This window comes from Cetorhinus maximus, chromosome 8, assembly GCF_964194155.1.
Source record: "Cetorhinus maximus chromosome 8, sCetMax3.hap1.1, whole genome shotgun sequence".
In the NCBI taxonomy this organism is placed as follows: Eukaryota; Metazoa; Chordata; class Chondrichthyes; order Lamniformes; family Cetorhinidae; genus Cetorhinus; species Cetorhinus maximus.
In genome coordinates this window covers 25,730,530-25,752,432 of record NC_135886.1, presented here as the reverse complement: position 1 = coordinate 25,752,432, position 21,903 = coordinate 25,730,530, and the positions used below count along the sequence as shown (strand labels likewise).

The 21,903-nt window shown below is 42.6% G+C and overlaps 1 long non-coding RNA gene across 1 annotated transcript; it reads right to left on the bottom strand.

The window, feature by feature from the left end:
• Window positions 1-640: 640 nt before the first annotated feature.
• On the bottom strand, window positions 641-21,418 carry LOC144683257 (uncharacterized). Its single transcript, XR_013577210.1, has 4 exons — window positions 21,324-21,418; window positions 18,481-18,589; window positions 5,221-5,351; window positions 641-3,498 (listed from the first exon to the last, which is right to left on the bottom strand). It is a non-coding gene; the product is annotated as an uncharacterized LOC144683257 (long non-coding RNA).
• Between the last annotated feature and the right edge of the window lie 485 nt (window positions 21,419-21,903).

Here is a 21,903-nt window from a genome sequence, read left to right as displayed (position 1 = left end):
AATGTCATCTGCAAACATAGTAAACCAAGGCACTTCCTGTCTCACTTGCCCAGTTAGAACATCCATGACAATCAGAAAGAAGAAGTGATTCAGAGCTGATCCTTGGTGCAAACCAACTTTGGCTTCGAAACTCTCATTCTCCCCCCACAGTGCTTCTTATTCTTGTCTGGCAGTATTTGCCCATGTCCTGTAATAGTTATACATACTTCACAGGGATTCCACAAATGCTAGCTCATCACCACACTTCCTCCCTAAATTGGGCAGGTGGATGGTTGAAGTTGCTTGGGTTGTTTCCCACCCTGGAGTGGTGGGTGCTGACTAGCTGTGATTTTAAACTCGACAACCCAGCTGGCAACAAGGATGCGTTTTCAAAGCATGCAGGGATCTTCTCTAAATGTTGAAAATAAGTACTGTAATGTGAAGACCTGAATATCTCGGTGATAGAAGACAATAATAAAAATGAAACATTGTGGCTATGGCTTTTTTCAGAATGTGTATCATCTAGGGTGACCATTAACTTTTAAAAATTATTCAAACTCCCAGTTATGAACTAAAATAATCACACCACAAAGCTCATGTTTTACCAAAAGTGTTTACTGTACAAGATTTAAACAAAGTAGATACTACTAACTTAGCACTATATTTTGTAAACAATTATTCTTCAAGCCCAAAAATCTCAATGGGTCGCTCCCCATTCTATGTATCTTTCCACCCAAGAGTTCCACTATACTTTCCAGGACCTTGAAGGTTCCTTCACTTCACCTGGGACTAAACCAACATGTGCCACAGCTCTTAGGGATTCACTTTGATTCTCCTCAGAATTCCTGCTATTCTCTGAGGTATGAGATTTCCTTCCACTAGCATTTGACCAGGTAACCCTCCAATTCTCCCTAATTGTTGACATCCCTGCTCAAGCATGGGCTTCGCTGCCTACTTGCTTAGTGGTCGACAGCTCCTGGCAGCTTTTCTCTCTCTGCCTGTTCCTTAGCTGCTCCAGCTCCAGACGTAAAAATTCTGTTTCAAAGCTATTCTCAAGCTGACTAACTTCAGTGAAAAAACACACAGATAAACCCAAAACAAAGAACTGCCTCCCATTTTTCTTCTCTTCAATATAAATGCACCAATCATACCCATGGACTAGTAAAACAATAACGTGGGTTCTTTATTTGAGTATAAGACTATATACAGATAATGCTCACTGGGAGACTAAGTAGAGTATATCTAAACTCTTTCCCTTATGCCAGTAGACTGACTACAAGCCATGGTACTAATATATCACATTCTGTGGAGGTTGGTAATGATTGACAGCAGTTTATGATACGCTCCTTTAAACGTACATGCACCTCATATCACAACATCCCACTTTTTTCTAAATTCAAGGTTTATCTTTAAAGAATCAAACTATTTACATGAAAGCAAAATAAAAAAAAACATTATCATCAAATGAACATTAACACAGCCATAAATTTACAAGTCTCTGAAACATATCAGTGGTTTACTTATCTGTCCAGGCTTAGTTATAATAATCCTTGCCGGAGGCTGCCATATGTTCTCCGAATGTTAGTGGTGCTTTGTGTTGACCATGTTCTGTTCGCGATATGACTGCTTGGTGTTTCTGGTTCTGCTATTGTTCTGACTTGGCCTGTTTAGTCACATTTTCTGTCATACCATTTGATGTTCGTACTGATATGATCTTGCTTCTGGTATGCTGACAATTTTTGCTGAATTCCAGGTGCCACCAGTTTGGTGTTGTACTCGAACTTTCTGTCTGAAGTTCAGGTTGGGCAATTCATTACCCAAGTTTCTCTAACTTCTTTCATCTTCCCCCGTTTTTCGAGTGATGCATCATGCGCTCAAGTATCAAGTAGTGCTGGCTGGGGAGGTTTGTCCACAATCATCTGCAAAATAGTAATTCTGCACGGGTCCTCAGTGCCATGTTTGCATGTTTGGAATATGTATATGTATTCAATTCCAACTGTGCTGTGTAGCCTGTTAGCTGATGATCTGCATTGTAAAGTTAGGTGAACTTCTGCCAGGGTCTCCAATGGTGCTCCTTTGGTCTCCAGTGGTCTCTGGTCCTCATCATTGTCTTGACAATACTATGGCTGGTGACAAAGGACATATCTTTGCACTCCAGTAGGCCTGCGATCATTGGACTTGTGGTGTCCACAAAGCTATCTGGGGTGACCATTGTGAATTTTGTAGCGACACTTGAATGTAATGGATCCCAGAAACGGTATCTTCGAGTCATTGTACATGGTGAGCTTGCCATTGGTTGGCTGAATCATCATTTGCCAGTTCAGTAAGTACATACATTTCAGTGTACAGAATGCAAGGATGTTTGTACCTGCACCCATATCCAGTTTTGCATATATTCTGACCCTTCATCTGTGGGCATTTAGTCTGGATGATGGCACTGTGCCAATGCATTCTTTGATGTTCACCATGCTGAATGTTTGCTCACTTTGTGTGTTCTGGTCATTCTCATCACTTGCAGCATGGCTAAGTATTTTGTGGATCTTGTCTTGATGCTGTCTGATATGAGCTCTTGATTGATTGGAATGCCATACCAATCTGGCCTCTGGTTGTGAATTTTCATAGTGTTGAATCACTTATTTTGGTTTTTATGTTCTGCATTTGCACTTCCAATGTCTTTCGATGCCACGTACTTTGCGTACAGCATTAAAAGCTGGGCATTTACCAAGGCATTGTTTATTAGGCTTTCCTGCTTTGGCTGTTGTGCCAACGATGGATGAATTATGCATTGCCTAGACTCTGTCTACCCATTAGTACGGTTTCATACTTGCGTCCACTTGGTAGCGGTGCTTCCACAGTGTAACCTTTTCGGAACGTTTCCGTTGCGGTAGACGCTATCGCAAGCTTGATTATTCTGTCAGCTAGCTCAGCTGCCATAAAGCAATCATGCTTCTTGTCTCTGTATCTACTTATGAATTGGCCAATGGTCCCTGTCAGATGTTGCCTATAGGACAAGAATTCCTGACATTATATTCAGAAGTTAAGCTTCACCCATAATTGATCTTCAAGTGATGACCATATATTATCCAGATTTTTCGGATGATCCTCAGACAGACCTGATGTGTCCTGTCTGTGGAGGCCATCATTGACCATAGCAATTTTAATTTGAATGGCTTGTTTATCTGGTTCAGAAATATTGAAGTCCAGAAAACACCTCGCCTCATTGTCGGAACAAAGTAAACTCAGATAGGAGATCCATTGCTTTCAAATTGTGTTGGAAATTTTGTGGTGATCTTTTAGCTTTTTGAAGGACTTTAATGCCACCTTGAACTGTTGACAATTTTCCTCCAGCTCTTTTAGAGTTAATTTAGCTCTGAGTTGCAGTACCTTCAGCGGCCACTACCTTAGCTGGTCATAGGCTCCTGCTTGACTGCAGTGGAGATGTTGTTGAGCACCTTTCTGATTTTTCCTGTGTTGACTCTAAGCTCCACCCACAAAGCAGTGATTTCAGTGGTAAAATGGCTGCAGGGTTTCAAAGACAAAAGCAAACAGTATAAAGAGCTTTTTTTTACAGGTTTCTTTTAGCTGTTAGGAGCTGTTACTGGATGGATTATTCTTCCCAGCCTCATCTGCAGTATTTAGCTTTCCCCAGTCCTTCCGTAGGGACAGTAAATAGTAATAAATTCTCCTGTCTGTGGTGTTTTGCTTAAAGCAAGACCATTTGGAGTCTGCTGTTTGATTTCTGTTCCTAAATAAACTTGCAGCAGGTAGACTTAGCAGGGCTAGACAATGGCACAGTGGTAATGTCACTGGACTAGTGACTAGTAATCTACAGGCCTAGGCTAATGCTCTGGGGATGTGGGTTCAAATAAAATCTGGATAATAGCATAATGCTGCAGATGCTGGAATTCTGAAATAGAAACAGAAAATGCTGGAAAAGCTCAGCAGCTCTGGCAGCATCTGTGGAGAGAGAAAGAGAGTTAATGTTTTGAGTCCAGATGACTCTTCTTCAGATATCATGCTCTGAAGAAATGTCATGGTGTCTGAAGAAGAGTTATCTGGACTCGAAACGTTAACTCTGTGTCTCTCTCCATGAATGCTGTCAAGCCCGCTGAGTTTTTCCAGCATTTTCTGTTTTCATTATAATAAAACCTGGAGTTAAAAGCTAGTTTCAGTAATAGTGACCGTTGAACAGTTGTCGATTGGCATAAAACCCATTTGGTTCGCTAAAGTCCTTGAGGGAAGGAAATCTGCTCTCCTTACCCGTCTGGCCTACATGTGACTGCAGACTGGCATCAATGTGGCTGACTCTGAAATGGCTGAGCAAGCCACTCAGTTCAAGGGCAGTTAGAAATGAGCAACAAATGCTGGCGTTGCCAGTGACACACACGTCCCATGAAAGAATAAATTTAAAAAACTTATAGGGCAGGATATTGAGTTCCGTGAGCGGGGGAGGGGGGGGCCTGCTCGCCGACAAAATGACGCGGGATGACGTCAGGTGAAACTCCCAATGTCACCCTGCGTCATTTCCATTTTCAGGTCGGCGGGGGCGCAGCCGAATCAGCTGTGCGCCCGCCGACCTGTCAACGGCCTATTGAGGCCATTTAAAAACTAATTGAAGTAGCTAAAGAACCTGCCCATCCAACCTTAAGGTTGGCGGGCAGGCCGGGAGCCCTGGCGGGCTTCGGAAAAAGCATGAAACCTCAGCCACGGGCGGGATGAGGTTTCATGTAGGTTTTTTAAAAATTTAATAAAAGTTTAATTAAAAGTGATGGACATGTCCCAACTCATGTGTCAGTGTCGCATGAGGGGGACATGTCAAGGGAATTTTAGTTTTCTATATTTCACATTTTTATATTTGGAGCCTTAGATAGCACTTAGCCTCAGGGAGATGAGTGCGTTCTTTCGCATGCATGCGCGGAAGAATGCACTCTCGGCTTGTGGAATCCCCCCCACCCGCAAGGGAGCACATAGCACTTCCTGGCAGACATCACGCTGGGCGGGCCTTAATTGGCCCGCCCACGTAAAATGGCAGCGCGCCCCCAATCGGGGTGCCGATCGGAGGCGTGCCCGCACGCACCCACTCCTGAACTTCCCTCCCCAATGGGGGGAAAGTTCTTACCATAAGCTCTCCGAAACTTGAGCAGTCTTATCAGGACCCAGTACCTGCTGTCTGGAGCAAGGTATGATCCCAGAATGAAAGTAGGTTGTGTGGAATTCATGCAGAGCTGCAGAATCACTTACACATGGTGAGTTTTGATAGTTCTTTCACTTTCACACCAGTTCTTTCTTCTGCTGGATGTGAAAGTTTTAAGGCCTGCATTCTGCTCAGTCAAATCTTCAAAATCGACTCTGTCACCATGTCATGTCCTGCTCTTCAACGTAAACATACCAATCAAACATGAGGACTGGTGTGACAGTAATGTGGATTCCTTATTTGAAGGTAGATTATATACAGATTATGTTAACTGGGAGGCGAAGTATAGTACATTTAATGTCAACTCCTGCTGCTTGCAGACAGACTATAAGTCATGAGACTAATACATCACATCCTGTTAAGGTGGGTTTTGATTGACAGCAGTTTAAGATACGTTCCCTTCAAAGGTGCATATAGAGATTTCAATTAATTAAATTCAATTCCCAACTTGTCGTTTGATCTGAAAAGTATATGGATACTTTAAGACTTTCCCTTGTGTGCCAGTAGTTTTTCAATCTTTCTTTGATCTGGGGAAATTACGTGAATAATTCACATATCTAACAAAGACAGGGCAATTCTCCTCAAACTTACTGGGCTGAATTTTCCCCCTGTTGGAGGGGAAGTTGATGGGCAGGTGCATACGGGCGCACTTCCGATCGGCGCCCCCAATCGGAGGCACGGCGCCATTTTATGTGGGCGGGCCAATTAAAGCCCACCCTGCATGACGTCCATAGAGAAGCGCTATGCACTCCCTGTGCAGGCGGGGGGGGAATCCCAAAATCGAGAGTGTGCTTTTTCACGCATGCGCACGAAAGAGCGCACTCAACTCCCTGAGGCTAAGTGCTGCCTCAGGGAGATCGCCTCTACTTTCAAAAATATTAAAAATAGAAAAAAAAAATTTCCCTTACATGCCCCCTCATGGGACATGTCCATAATATTTACAAAATCTTTATTAAAATTTTTTAAAGCCTACACCAAACCTCATACCGCCCATGGATGAGGTTTCATGTTTTTTTCTACTTCCCGCTGGGGCTCCTGGCCTCCCCGCCAACCTTAAGATTGGACAGGCAGGTCCTTTAATTACTTAATTGACCCGGTCAATGGCCTCAATTGGCCATTGAAGGTTGGCTCGCACGCAGCTGATTTCGCTGCGCTCCCACCTTCCTGAAAATTTAAATCGGGCGCAGTGACGATGGGAGTTTCCCCCCGACGTCACCACATGACTCTTTACACGTCGGTGAGCAGGCCCTGCCCCCGCTCGCCGACTCGTACAATTCTGCCCACTGCCTTCAGTTCCCCAGCTAAATGGGCCCACCTGTCATTTTATGGCTTTCACCCTTCTAACTTTGTCCTTTTAAGTACACATGGAAGGACCTTTAATGCATAAATACCTTGGGCAACTTCTGAATTCCAGAGTTTCAATTACCTTACATTTACAAATTTTATTTCCAAAAGATATGAATCGTGAAATAAGGCATTAATGCAACATGCATAAAAAAGTTACAGCCTTCATATTGCATAACACCCCAATAAAAGAAGAATATATGTGATGCCTAGCAAAAGCTGTCATTTAGTATGCATTTCTCGATTATATGTTGTAATTTCCTCCAATCGCTAATATTAGCGAACAGTAATTAGGAAATTGTGGAATGTAAATGCGATAGTAAGAATAGAACAGCAGAATATTTTAGAAGAGGCATGAAACTTTTAAATGTTGATATTTGTGGAGGTTTGTGTATGCTGGTACAAGGGACACAAAAAGTTAACACGTAGTGCAGCAAACAGTTAGGAAGGCAAATGGCAAGTTGGCCTTTATTGCATGGGGATTGGAGTACAACAACAAGAAAGTATTGCTACAATTGCAAAAGGGTTTGATGAGACCATGTGCAATTTTGATCTTGACATCTAAGGAAGGATCTATTTTCTTTGGAGACAGTTTTGCAAAGGGTCACTAGATTGGCCTCTGAGATGAGCAGGTTGTCCTATAATGAGAGGTTGAGTAAATTGGGCCTATACTCTCTGGAGTTTAGAAGACTAAGAGGTGATTCCCATTGAAACATACAAGATTCTGAACAGGCTTCACAGGATGGACACTGAGAGGTTGTTCCCCCTGGCTGGGGAATCCAGAGCATTGGTCAGAGCCTCATGAAAGGGGGTTGATTTTTTTAGGACTGAAATGAGGAGAAATTTATCACTCAGAGGGTTGTCCATCATTGACTTTATACAAGGCTGAGATAGTCAGAATTTTGATCTCTTAGGGGATACAGGGAGCAAGCAGGAAAGTGGAGTTTAGGCCAAAGATCAGCCATGATCATATTGAATGGCACAGCAGGCTCAAGGGGCTACATGGTCTACTCCTGCTCTTATTTTCTAAGTTCTTAGGTCCCTACCACTCTCACCTTTGTAGATGTTGTTTCTAAATATTCTATTTTTGGAATGGCTTCTGTATTCCACAATGTTCAATGAAATATCTTCAATTTCCCATGTTAGCCACCCAGGCAGCAGTGTGATTCCTCAGTTTAATAACAAGAAAAATAATACAAACAAAAATTAAATGTTTCAAAATTGCTAGATTGCTCAGGGCTAATCCTGTGGAAAATTCTGGTGTTTATGCTAACTTATATGTGAACAACAAGACTATAGGTTGCAATTGATTTGGTTTTGTAGTTGAAGAATCGCTGTTTATTACTCCAGTTCTTGTCACAAGAATTGGAGTAATAAACTTCCTTTAAGCATTCCAGTGTTTTTTCTTTGTAAATATCATGCTTTGAAACACAAAGGAGTATTCAGAGATAAACTTAATTCAGGAAACTTGCACAAAGATACACAAACTCATGGGTTCATTAAAACAACAAGCCTTTGAAGTTGCTTAGGAGAAGGAACAACAGCACGCTTGTTTTTGAAGATGTCTGTATTAAGACTGTTTTGGAACCCAGTCCGAGAAAGATATCATTTTACATAACCAAATAAATACCTTCTTTGACTAAGCTATGATTTTTGCCTTTTCTTCTGAAGGTACAGTGTATAATAAGTCTCTTGAACTGAAAATTATCCATCTTACTTCAATAGATTCTATGAGGACAGCAGATGCATTTCAGCATCACTTTTCTTTTCACCTGAGTGCATAATGTAAAGAGCCAGGTGCATGCACCTTCTATCAATTATGCCCCACAATCAGTACGATCTGCAGGCAGTTGATAATACATTTCTCACATTAACATGCCTTTACTGTGACATGGCCCAATGTGAATATTTCTTGTTGGGTTTTCCTTGTGTGATTTTACTTCACTATTATTATGACAGTTACACAAACTTTATTTTGCATCTGTCATAGGTACAGAAAGGGAAATTGTGCTTGTGCTAGAAAAATTGTAATTTCATTTGCCCATGGCAAAAAACAATGCTGTTGTGCAATAGCATTGGGTTACCATCTTGCCTGGAATAGGAGTATTGTTTCTTGTGGTGTAAAATGGTACAATAGGCATAAATTAATTCTGGCATTATATGCTGCTCTTGTGGTGCCGCAACAGAGTCTTTACTTCATTTCACAACTGTTCAGCTCACAATTTTAAGTACTTTTTAAACCCCCATCCCAACTGTAGCTGCATGATTTCTCAGCCAAACTGCTGACCATGGAACACCCCCTTGAGATTCTTCCAGTAGCCATTGAATAGTCAGAATTTTCTGAACAAAAACATTTAATCAATTTCTGAGCACTCCAAGCCCCTCAACTCCTGATCCCAATCACATTTTCCTGGGTAGTCATTGTGCATCAGCTGTTTACCAGTAATAGAAGAATGGTCATTCTCCGTTGGACTGTTTCTGTCGCTCAGATTGATTAGCAATGGCAAAGATAATACCTCCTAGCGACATTTTTTAAAAAAATACCTGCTTCTACTCTTGATCCTGTTCCTGAGATGAGGTGATCTCTTGCACATTAGGTCCACAGACATTCAAACATTAAGTAAAAACATTAAATAAAACTCAATTGATGGCCGATGCTGCCAGATCTGCTGAGTTTTTCCAGTAATTCTGTTTTTGTTTTGGATTTCCAGCATCCGCAGTTTTTTGTTTTTATCAATTGATCTGCATGTGTGTATATGTACATTTATCTATTTCAAAGTATTAAAAGTCTTGTAAGTATCAAGTATTTCCTGTGAACATCATCTCTGTAATGCTTGTCCATCATAGACTGACAACTTCCCTATGACAAAACAGTGGCATGGAATCTCTTGGGTTGTATTTGCAGAGAAATTGCATCGAAATTTACGTCACTTTCTGTGCTGATATTATCAACAGCAGCTGACCGCCAAATTTTCTACAGAACACATTTGCCTACACTGGAAAGTAAAAGCCAGCATAAAAATATCAGTGGTGTTATCTTGCATTCTAACTGCAAAACTCTAAATGGCTGCTCAGCGACTTAAATTAACAATTGTAGTCATGTCCCAATAAAGTTGATCAAAACTCTACACCTGTATGCTAATATTTTCTACTTCATTGTGTATTTCTTTAACTAAGAAAACTTGCTAATTAATTAAATTCGGGAAACACAAATGTGAATTTCTAACAAAACAGATTGAATAGGAGCTCCAACTGGATCACATGGTTTCACACAATACTTTTCACACAACGCTTTTCTAATAGTATTTCTGAATTAGACTAGCCTTTATTTATTTTGATATATACTTGCAAAGTTTCTCCAAACCAATTTCTATTGCAGCAAATCACATAATAATGAAGATGGAAGTGATTCTAAGAAACCTGCACTTGTGCTTTAGTTATTTATAAAATGTAAGTGGTAGAATTAAACTTTACATCCAACTTTATTTCGAAATTCCACATGTGCACTAATGTTATTCTATAGGGAATGCCCTGGAACTTGCAATTTATACATTCAGATTGAAAGATCATTTAGTGATGTTGATGAGGCACTAGAGAGGCATTTGAAAAAGTATTTGGATCTCTAGGGCAGACACTGCAGTTTCTACTTAACGTTTCAAATTCTTTATATAAGAGGAAATAAGAATGATAGTTTTGAACAAGGTACAATTATAAAAGTGCATCTTTCCTGAAAATAAAAATATAAAGCTTCAAAACTAAGCATGAAGTTATTCCTCCAGTTTTACTGATATCTGGTGATTTGGAGTCCTGTTGTGCCTATATTTTTTGGGGTAAGTCAACACCAGTTTATTGTGCACATAAGTGCAGGACATTTGCATGAGCTGCTCTTTTGCATTCAGAGTGGAACTATAAATATAAGTAGCCAAAGGGTATGTTCTGCTGAGATATTGGTGGGCAATTGATAGAAAGCCCATGGAATCTTGGAGCCAACATCTCCTGTAGTTTTCAAAATGAATAGGAAGCCATTCTGGAAAACGACAATTGATGAGGCAGTTGATTCTCATCGATTCAATTTGGAATAGTGTATGAGTTGTAACATAAGACAAATAAGCCTGTCTGATTTTAATACATATCTTCTGAATCTACAACTTGTGGCTTTTTAACCTGTGTGAATTTACTTTGTTTTAAAAGAGAACATGCAAATATAACTCAATCCCAAAGTCCTTTCAATGAAGGGCAACATGATTATAAATCCTGAATGTGAAAAGCCCTGATTAAACAATTTTATACAATATCTCCTTCCTTATAAAAGTCTCTGACTCATGATAAGCAATGACAAATGACATCAGATGGTATATCTGCTATAATGTCATGCATATCTTGTTCCTCTGTTGCTCCTTTTCATATCGACTCAAATAAAAGGTACAATTACTTCCCCTTACTCTCCCAAAGCTGCTCAACATCACATACCTACCTCCAATCTCATACACCTTGCTCTATTCCCTGATTTCAAAGAGCTCAGAGATAAAGACTGAATGCATAAACGAACATAAGAAATATCAGTAGTCGACCACACGGTTCCTTGAACCACCTCTGCCATTCAATATGATCATGGCCCCATATCCCTTGACTCTCTGAGAGATCAAAAGTCTGTCTATTGTAGCCTTGAATATACTCAACAGTGAAACATACACAACACTCTGGGGCCGAGAATTCCAAAGATTCCTAATCCTCTGAAGAAATTTCTCCTCAGCTCTAAAGTATTACCTCTTGTGCTGAAATTGTGCCCCGTGTCAAGACTCCCCAGCGAAGGGAAACAACCTCTCAGTATGAACCCTGTCAATCCCCTTCAGAATCTTGTATGTATCAATTAGTGTTATGAAGTGGCAGATGATGTGTGCCAGATGGATCAACTCCACCAGGGAAACTTAATCATGCGGTCACAACTGTTCTGCAATTTGCATTTTATTTTGAGACGTGTGCCCTGAATCCAGAAGTAATAAGACTACCACAACTTCAGAGGTTTTTAGAAAACCAAATTAAACATTTTTTAAAATTCATTCACGGGATGTGGGCTTTGCTGGCTGGGCCAGCATTTATTGCCCATCCCTAGTTGCCCTTGAGAAGGTGGTGGTGAGCTGCCTTTATTAACAAAAGAAAAGATTTCAAGCACATATATATAAGTCTAAAAATTACTATTATAATAACTCCTAAAACCCTTAATTGATCTGGCTCCCAGTTACATCTCTGTTAAGGCAACAGTAAAAACAAATATATTTAAACAGACTCAGGCAAAGCACATGATACCTTGGACAGTGAGTTTCAAAGAGTTTCAAACTCAGCTTCAGTTCCTATAGACCAACTTGATGCACAGAGGCTGGAGGCTTTTCATACTTGTGTTAGATCTTAGAATATCTTCTCCTCTTACACAAAGCCTCATCTCCTTTATACATGTTTCTCCCTTTTTATTGCAAATTCCATCACCCTGCTATGTCTTTGCAACTTACTTTTCTCAAAATATAAATCTTTCATTGTACTATTTTTATTAGTAGCCTTTGGGAAAAATAAATACATTGTTTGGCTTAGCTTCTTCTGGCTGGGTGTAACACCTTACCATCTCTTTGAAATTCAAACTAACCTAATTTATCTAAAAATGCATATGTTCCTCACACCTCACATTCTAAAACTTCAGCCATGTTTCAGTATTTAGCATTCCAAACCTAGCCTCTTATTGATAACTCAAAGCCTCCAGACCAGCTGTCTCTAATTCAATTAAATCCCAAACACACACACACAGAGAAACTAATCCCAACCCCATTATTAACCTACTTTTGCAATAAATCACAATAATATTATGAAAATTATTATATTTTCATGACAATTAGATCACCTGTTATTCTTCTAAACTCAAGAGATCAATTTACTCAGCCTCTCATCATAGGGACCAATTAAGTGGCCTTCACTGTACTCCTTCTAATGCAAGTATATCCTTCCTTAAGTGTGGAGACCAAAACTGCACACAGTATTCTAACTGTGCTCTCACTAAAGTCATATACAGTTATACCAATACTTCCTTATTCTTACAGCCCAATTCCCTTAGAATAAAGGCCAACATGCCATTCGCCTTCCTAATTGCTTGCTGTACCTGCATGCTTAATTTCTGTGTTCCTTGTGTGAGTGCCTCAAGTCTCTCTGAACGTCAACATTTACAAGTTTTGCACCTTTTAAAACATATTCTGCTTCTCTTAACCTCACACTTCCACACAATATACTCCATGTGCCACCTTGTGGCCCACTCACTTGACCTGTCTCTATCTCTTTGCAGCCTCTTTATGTCCTCCTCACAGCTCATGTTCCCAGCTAGCTTTGTATCATCAGCAAAATTGGATACATTGTGCATGGTCTCTTTGTCAAAGGATGGAATCATCCCAGATTTTCAGTAACTATGGTAGCGGGCATGAAAAAAGACGTTTTACTCACTGGCGGGTTTTCACGCCGTATCGTCCCCTTCCCAGCACGTCCAGCCTCATTACTAATGTATTCATGGGAAACATGCTGAATCACTGGCAGGCGGGCTTGGATTTGCCCATCATGCCGTGACCTCAGCGTTTCCTTGCTCCAGGCACCATATTTAAAGCGCACCAGAGCACAGTCTACTTCATGTCTACAGACCAGGACTGCTCCAGGCAACAGGTGGCCCCCGAAAGCCAGGTAGATAGCAGCCCCCGAATTTATTGACACCTCTCTGGGGCACATGCTGGACTCAGTGGAAGGCTGTTGCGATGTCCTCTACCCTGCTCTGGCCACAGGAGATCCACTAGAGTCACCAATCTTGCTGGGGAGGTGGTGGCAGTAGCAGTCAGCACCACCGGAGCACAGAGGAGGTCAGACATCCAGTGCAGGAAGAGGATGAATGTTCTCATCTGTTCTTCCAGGGTAGGTGAACCACTTCAACACTCTCAACTCACACACTCACAAGCCCATCACACATCCACAGGGATCTCACACCTCGAGGGACAACACTACTAACTCTCACGCACACCCTCACATCTCCATTGGGCCCACATCCTCTCAAGCTCACGTTCTCATCCCATCCATGGTTCTGCTCACCATACAAACATTCCATGCAATGCCATGTATCCTGCTCACACTCCCTCCATCTGTTTTCATTCAGGAGAAGCTGGCTCACAACAGCAGGGAGAGGTCCCAGACCAGGGGTGGAGTGGCCCACATTAGGCCCCTCACTCACTTTGAGGAGTGTGCGATCATGGTGATTGGTGAGGCCATGGACCGTGCTTGCAGCGATGGTGAGGTCGACAGCGAACACCCTTGTAAGGATCCTGCACCACATCATCCCTCTCTCAACACAAATGTGAGTGCTCTCTCTCCTGCTGCCATACACTAATTACCTCCACTTTGGTTCACAGGGAGCTCTGAAAAGCGGCTGATACCCTCAGCCAGTCAGTCCCTCAGCTCCATCCAGGTCCTCATCGCTAGCCAAAAGGACAGCTCCTCCATTGAATAGCTGGAAATAAGCAGCCTGGAAGACCCGTTACAGCGCTTACCCAAACCCTCCACCAGCTTAGAGACACACACCTTGATGGGACCTAAATCTAGAGCAGGCTCGGGTTCACAATCTGGTGGTCACCACATGGGCACGTGTCCACAGCAGGAGGAGGCGGGTTCAACTGAGCTCCCCGGCACTCAGAGGACTGCTGGGGAAGAGGCATTTGTGAGGTCTGAGTCAAATGAGGAGCCTCTGGATTTGGCCTTCCAACTCATCCTAGAGAGTCAGCAGAAGGCAGGGGAACATCACGCAGAGCTGTTGGAAGCCCTCAACAGAGTGACACACAAGTCAGAGGAGTGCATCCACCTGTTCTCTGATGAAGTGGTGCCCACATGTGCATGTATGGAGGTATCCACGGGGAAAATGGTGGACCCATGGAGACCCTGGTGCAGCAGAACATGGAGATGTGTGCAGGCCTGTACTCCATTGTGGGAGCCATGGGTAGGTTCCCCTCCCCAGACACCCATTACTTTTCCCCCATCACTGTTGAGCCTCCCAGCATCAGCTTTCACATCCCCTCCGTGACCTACCAGCCACAACCCTTTTCCTTCAGGGATGTCCAGGTGAACATGCACATTCTCTCCCTTCCCGAAAATTTCACCTCCATCCATATTCACCTCTCTGAACTCCTCCTTCCCACCCCAAGATCCGTGTCTGCCTCCAAGTCCCCACCAAGCACCCTCACCGTCCCTTCTACCGCTACCATCAAACCCAAACCCTCCCACCCTACCTCCTCCCTCTGCATTTCGTCATTCTCACCGTTCCCTCGTTACAAGCCACCCTCAGTTCACTCCCCAGGAGGCAGTCATGGACTCATTAGAGCCCTCCCATGCATGTTCACCTGGGCATCCCCCACTCTGGACCCCTCCCCCGCCTTGGAACCCCTTCCTCCTTTGGAACCCCTTCCCTCCTTGGAACTCTTCCCCCCACCCCCACTCACAGACACACCCCAACTTGGTCCTTCCCCCTCACCGGACTCCATCCCCGCTTAGTCCTTCCCCCTTCCTGACTCCTTCAGACGCCCTACTTCTTCCGCCACCCTTAGTCCTCGCCCCCTCCCAACTCTTTCCTCTAGCCTTACTTCTTCTCCAGCCCTACTTCGTCCTCCATCCTTAGTCCTTCCCCCTTCCCGACTTCTTCGTCCACCCTTACTTCTTCCTCCAGCCTTACTCCCTCCCCTCTCTGCACTCCTTCCTCTCCCCCAAGACTCCATCCCCCCTCCACACTCTCCCCCCCACCCCCACCCAAACTCCTTCCCTTACACCTTCTATCCCACCTTACACCTACCTCCCTAGTTGCCGTCTTCTCCCCTGTTACCCCCTCCTCTCCCCGTACTCTCTCCCCTCTCCCAAGTGCACCCCATCCTGACACCTCTTCCTCTCAGAGTTGAATCCTAGACCATATTTTCCCACCCCGAGGTACATCTTCCTCCCCCAAACACCTTCCTCTCCACCCCCTTGACTATCATTTGTTAAGAGCAGACCCTCAGCAGTGACTTTCCAACTTCTGTGAGCTGTTTCACAGCAGGGCCATGGCCATGAGAATCCACCCAGCATGCCATGGATGTTCACCCAATGTGCCGTTGCTCTCAGGCTCCAGCATCTTCTGCTCCTCGGATGTCCGCGATGTGAGAAAGGCCCTGGCGGTAAGTCCCAGCTGCTGCACGTCACACTTGTCAAGATGTGTTCTGCACCAGTGTGCAATCACACTGACGTGGGTGGAGGATCCGGTGGGGAGGGGAGTTGATTCTCACGGACTGGACTTATGACGATATGCTGATGTATTACAATGAGGTTCCTGACGTCTGATGGCAGAGAATGCGGCCCACCATCAACGGGCCGAGCGGATGCTCACAAACGGGTTTCATGACATTGTGAAACCGAATTTTGGCCTTCTCGCCATGTTGTCCGCTCATGCCACTGAACATGCCCGACACCAGCGGGCACGGAAAATTCTGCACCATGCCTCTTTCTACTAACTATGAACAGTGAGATGGAAGATCCACTGGTACACAATAGGTAATCACACATGTTTTGTGTAATAATAAAGAACTAAAATCAACAATTATAACTCCATAAACTGATTTAGCAAAGTAATTTTGATTTCTCCCTGTCAACCTTTCAACACAGCAGCAAGTGTGGAACAATTTAACTTGCATGCAATTTCAGATCTCAGTGTCCCAGGCCAATCGAACAAGGTTACAGTTTTTGTCCTTATTGGTTTTTACAATTATGATAGCCCACTACAAAATTACCCAAGAGAGACTTAGCAAAATCAGGCTTACCTTTCAGAGGACCTTATTCTGTTAGTTAATTTTTAAGTAACAGCACGATAGGTAATTATTGTTGGATATTAAAAAAACCTGGGGTCTTCACAGAAATAGCCAGATCTTAAGCATTCAATGTTCTGTAGTGACTTTGAAGTTGTCATAATGTGTGCACCTGGGTTTACAACTATAGTTTACTAGCGTGAACACATCCACTAGTAATTTGAGAGGTAAAAATTATAACGAAAAGGAGACTAAATCAAGTCATATCGGGCCTTAATTTTTCTGGTTGAAATGCTAGGATTTAGTAATTCACCTGCCTCAATGCCAGTTAAAGACTGCTCCTTTAACATTATCTTTGTGGTTTAACATAGGGAAAAACTTTTCAGCATTTGTTACCTGATTCTTGGTTTGAATTAATCCCTTATTGTCGACTTACCCATATATTGGATTTGGCTTGGGAACAAGGCAAATGCTCCTACAAATCAAATACAACACAGCACAGGCATTGTTTGAGCACCAACCAACCCTTCATCAACAGCCATCTGTTTCACATTGCAATTCAGAGAAAAAAATAAATCTTTATCTATATTTCCACTGAAAAACACAAGCCTTTTTTTATGCATTCTTTTTTATTGCAGCCAGGCTCCTGCAAGCCTACGCATTTTTTAAACTACAGCTTAATTCTCTGTAACTACATTGAATCTTTTTGATAAAACAACATTCATATTACATATTGATTTACTATCCTATCGCAAGATGTCAGACAAGCTAAAAGTGGGCATACAAATCTCAGTAGCTTTTTACTCTGGTAATTTAATTGTAGTTTGAACTCAAGACAGTAAAAAGCCAAGAAATTTGATTCCCCCACTTATAGGGATGAACATTTTGATTTTTATCAGATAGTGAATCCAATTTGGACTTGACCCAACTGGTTTTTGACTCAATCAGAGAAATAATAATGGTGCAGAGGAGGAATGAGAGACCTTCCACTACGACCCCTTCAAATGACACAGTTACAACACCTTCTAAATTTTCCCTCCCCGATAAGTCAATCAGCGCTTCCTGTTGTGGAATGAGTTTCTTAAAGACAAGGATTCCTCCATCTATTATACAGATATGTCTTTAAAGCTGAAGAATGGCAAACAATTACAGCAATTTTGTCCACGGAAATTCCTCCTGTAAAACTTCCCTTTCCCAAATGCTTTGCGATTTGCATACCCTTTCTACTTTAATTCCCAACACTTCATTTTTTTTTTGCATATATCTATATTGATGCTAGTTTACGTTTCCACTAATGAAATTGCATTTTCACACATTGTATATCTGAAAGCCACACATTCCCATTAACAGCATAATTGTCTGTCATTTTATGTAGCCCATTCAACCTTACGGTTGGCGGACAGGCAAATCGGCCAGGCGGACTTTTACGTTTTTTGAGCAAAAACTTCATCCAAGAGCAGGATGAGGTTCCCATTATCAAATAGAATAAAAATAGAAATTTGTGGACACCATTTGTATAACCTATATTTCAGGTGCCTGATTGCGATGCTTAGACATTTCTTTCCTGATTTTGAAAACTTTATTTCCTGGTTTCGAGCCTTCAGTTCCCTGAGGCAGCTCTCTGCCCCCCACCCCGGCAGCCCTGAGCTTTTCAGCGCATGCTTCACGCTGGCTGGCCGTTAATTGGCGTGAAATCGTGGTCAAGGGCCGATCGCAGTCGGCGGTTTGTTTCCTGGCCCTTCCCGGGCCTGCCGATCACGCCCACCTGCCGAGCTGGATATTCAGGCCTTGATTTTATTACTGTTTCATTGGGGTTGCCAAAACCCTTTTATTCCCCCCTTTGTCTTGCACATTAATGTCGGCTCCTAAATTTGCAAAAGATTTTCTGGTCAACAATTTGATATTGTTGCATGTACAGTGTAACTGATGCGTCATTACTGCTTGTGAAGGGATGTATAACATGAAACCATGTTTTTCACATTCCAGGATCAAGCAGCCTATTGTGAAGTGATCTTTATACAAGTTAATTGATAGCATATTTTATAACTTGTGAATGCACAATATTTCAAGCACTAGTAAACATGACAAAAAGTTAGAAGAAGCCTTGCATACATAGTTGGGACTTACCTTTTCACAGTGCAGAACTTGGTATTTACAAATCGGATCTTTGTGTGTCACTCTTCAAGTTGGACATCAAGGCTTCCACTAACACAAGAAGCACAAAGTGACTGTGATCCTTCAATGAGAAATGTAGAAGAATTTACACAGCACTAAAATATACCTGGCATTTACAAGGTCATTAAAGAAAGTAATTCAAGCTGTGAAACTTGGTCCTTTCACCAGCCATGTGCAGTTCACCCTATCACAGACTTTACTGAAGCCATTTGCTCTCTTGGGGGAAACTTCTACATAAACGCTCCCTGATCCTCAGAGATTAAAGAAAAAAACAATACTAATGAGTAGATGGAAGGATGCATTCATGTTGGCAGAGATTTGACACTAAATGCTCTTGGGCAGATCAATGTGACAAATGGCATATTTAGATTGTTTATACTACCTAGCTGAAGTCAACAATGACATTTTTTTTAAACCAGGTTTGAGTTAACATTTACCACTATAAACTGAGTATTAGGCTGAATAACTTATTAGTGTAACTCCACTGTTATCATCAGGATTTATTGTTCATAGAATCGGAAGTAATCAGAAAAACAGGCAGAAATAAGAATTATTAAGAATGATCACTTGTTCAGCTTATTTTACTCTTAACAGAAACACACCAATATCCAAATTCAGTGAAACTACAGTACTATAGGATGCAATTTGAAGGAGGAAGATGCAGCCTAAAATATTATATGGATATTTTCAGGGTTCAGATTTGCACTTAAAGAGATTTGCCCTGGTATGCAAGAAATCTGAGTTGAATTAGCCCGGTGTACAATTAGACGCATTATTTTCATGATTCCCCTATAACCACCATAGTATGGTTATTTTGTTTTAAGTATCTTTACCTCAGTTCAATACAGGGAATCAGCTTAACCCATTGATAAAGAAATATATGTCATCCCTGTCAGGATTTGTTGTTAGGTCATGTGATTTTAATGATAAAGCTCAACTTTTGCTTTTTACCTTAGCCACTACAGTGCATGAATGAAAGAATTGCCACCAAATACGATGAGAACCTTGAGTTAATAACGTAGAAATATATTTTATATTCTACAAAGGATAACATAGCATTTATACCATGGAACCATTTAGCCCATGGAGGTGCATATGCTCTGGACAAGCCTCCGCCTCCCAAACTAACACAACACCAAAACCATAGCCCACTAACCCAGCTCCACGCCCACACCTCACTGACCCAGCTCCACACCCACACCTCACTGACCCAGCTCCACACCCACACCTCACTGACCCAGCTCCACACCCACACCTCACTGACCCAGCTCCACACCCACACCTCACTGACCCAGCTCCACACCCACACCTCACTGACCCGGCTCCACACCCACACCTCACTGACCCGGCTCCACACCCACACCTCACTGACCCGGCTCCACACCCACACCTCACTGACCCGGCTCCACACCCACACCTCACTGACCCGGCTCCACACCCACACCTCACTCACTGACCCAGCTCCACACCCACACCTCACTGACCCAGCTCCACACCCACACCTCACTGACCCAGCTCCACACCCACACCTCACTGACCCAGCTCTACACCCACACCTCACTGACCCAGCTCCACAACCACACCTCACTGACCCAGCTCCACACTCACACCTCTCTGACCCAGCTCCACACCCACACCTCACTGACCCAGCTCCACACCCACACCTCACTGACCCAGCTCCACACCCACACCTCACTGACCCAGCTCCACACCCACACCTCACTGACCCAGCTCCACACCTCACTGACCCAGCTCCACACCTCACTGACCCAGCTCCACACCCTCACCTCACTGACCCAGCTCCACACCCACACCTCACTGACCCAGCTCCATACCCACACCTCACTGACCCAGCTCCACACCCACACCTCACTGACCCAGCTCCACATCCACACCTCAATGATGCCAGGAATTGGCTAATCTCTGGCCTACCCATTCCATGTACAAGACATTAAGGAGCGCAGGGAGGTGAGAAGTGATTCCCCACCTATCCATTTTCCCTCCCGTGTCCACCGAGACAAGGGGGAAAGCTACATTAGAGCCTGAGAAGAATTAGCTCTGTGATTGTGAAAGGAACTGTAGAAATCAAGTTCTTTAATTTTTCTGGCTATTCTGAATAAAATAGTCAGTCCCTTGCATTTTCTTTATGCCCAGAGCTGATATTGTGATCCATGCTGAGCAGTTTGCACCAGGAGAAATTAGTGAATCTGACCTATTTATATGCGTTTCAGACTCCATAATATTATCCCTGTGTCTGCTACATGGATGGAGGTGTTTAATTGAAGTGGACACACTGGCAAATTTATTTTTAACGTAGCTCAATTTGCCAAATTGTATTTTCCAGCTGACAAAAAGATGAAGTCAGTGGGTGATGAGAAGAATAGATGTGGCAACTGAGAGGAAGATTAACCTTAGTCAGCATGGGGATGAGGAGGTGGGAGTGGGTGGAAAGGGGGATGGATTCTACATCATGATTCAGGTTGTGAATCAGCTCTCCAGGCAACATCTCCACAAGTCTCTGGATCAAAATCAGTTTGAAATCTACTCTTAATTGCATATTAATTTACTCTGATGTTGTTGAAGGCTCATAATCCAAAAAGTTCATAATTTCTTCAAAAAAAAAACCTATGCACAGAGGAATAATTTGCTAGTTTGTGCTCCATTTTCACCCCTGAAATCCATTTTCTCATGACCTAGAAATATTCCTTTGTCTGATTGGCTAGAATGTATGCTAGTTTTTGAAGGTAGCAATTGGAAGAAATCAACTTATATAGATGAATAATAAAAACACAAACCTTTAATTTCTTTGTCAAATAAGGAAATGTTTCATGAAGTGACAGAGATGTATTCAGTTTCACTGATGACCAAGCTCGGAACAGAGGAATACTTCAGATCTCTGACGGACAAAAAAGTTTACAAGCATTTTTCTCAGATTGTAGTTTGAGATGCAAGCTGGTTAAATTATGGGTGGTCTGAAGCCTGGATGCATCCACTTACTCATTCCAAGTAAATATTGCTGTCATTAATAACTGTAGGTCATTTTGAGTTTCGGATTCCTTACAATAAAAATAAGACATGCTGTAAATCATACTTCTACTTTGCATCAGAACCTTGGGCACTTCACAGACTTAAGGACCATAATGTGACTTTAATCCTGAAATGCAGTAAAAGTCAGTAACCCTACTACCAGAGATAAAAGTTCAAGTCAGGCTCTCATTTTCTTTTTCTTTTAATGAGGAAATCAGGCTTCCAAGTCCCAGAAATTTATTACTTTTTTCCTTCCCCTCAGGCTTGTGGACAGGAAACAGACATCCTTCCAGTCAGTTCAGTTCATGGACGCTGGTTTCAATGACAACATCCCAGAGATGTAGTAAG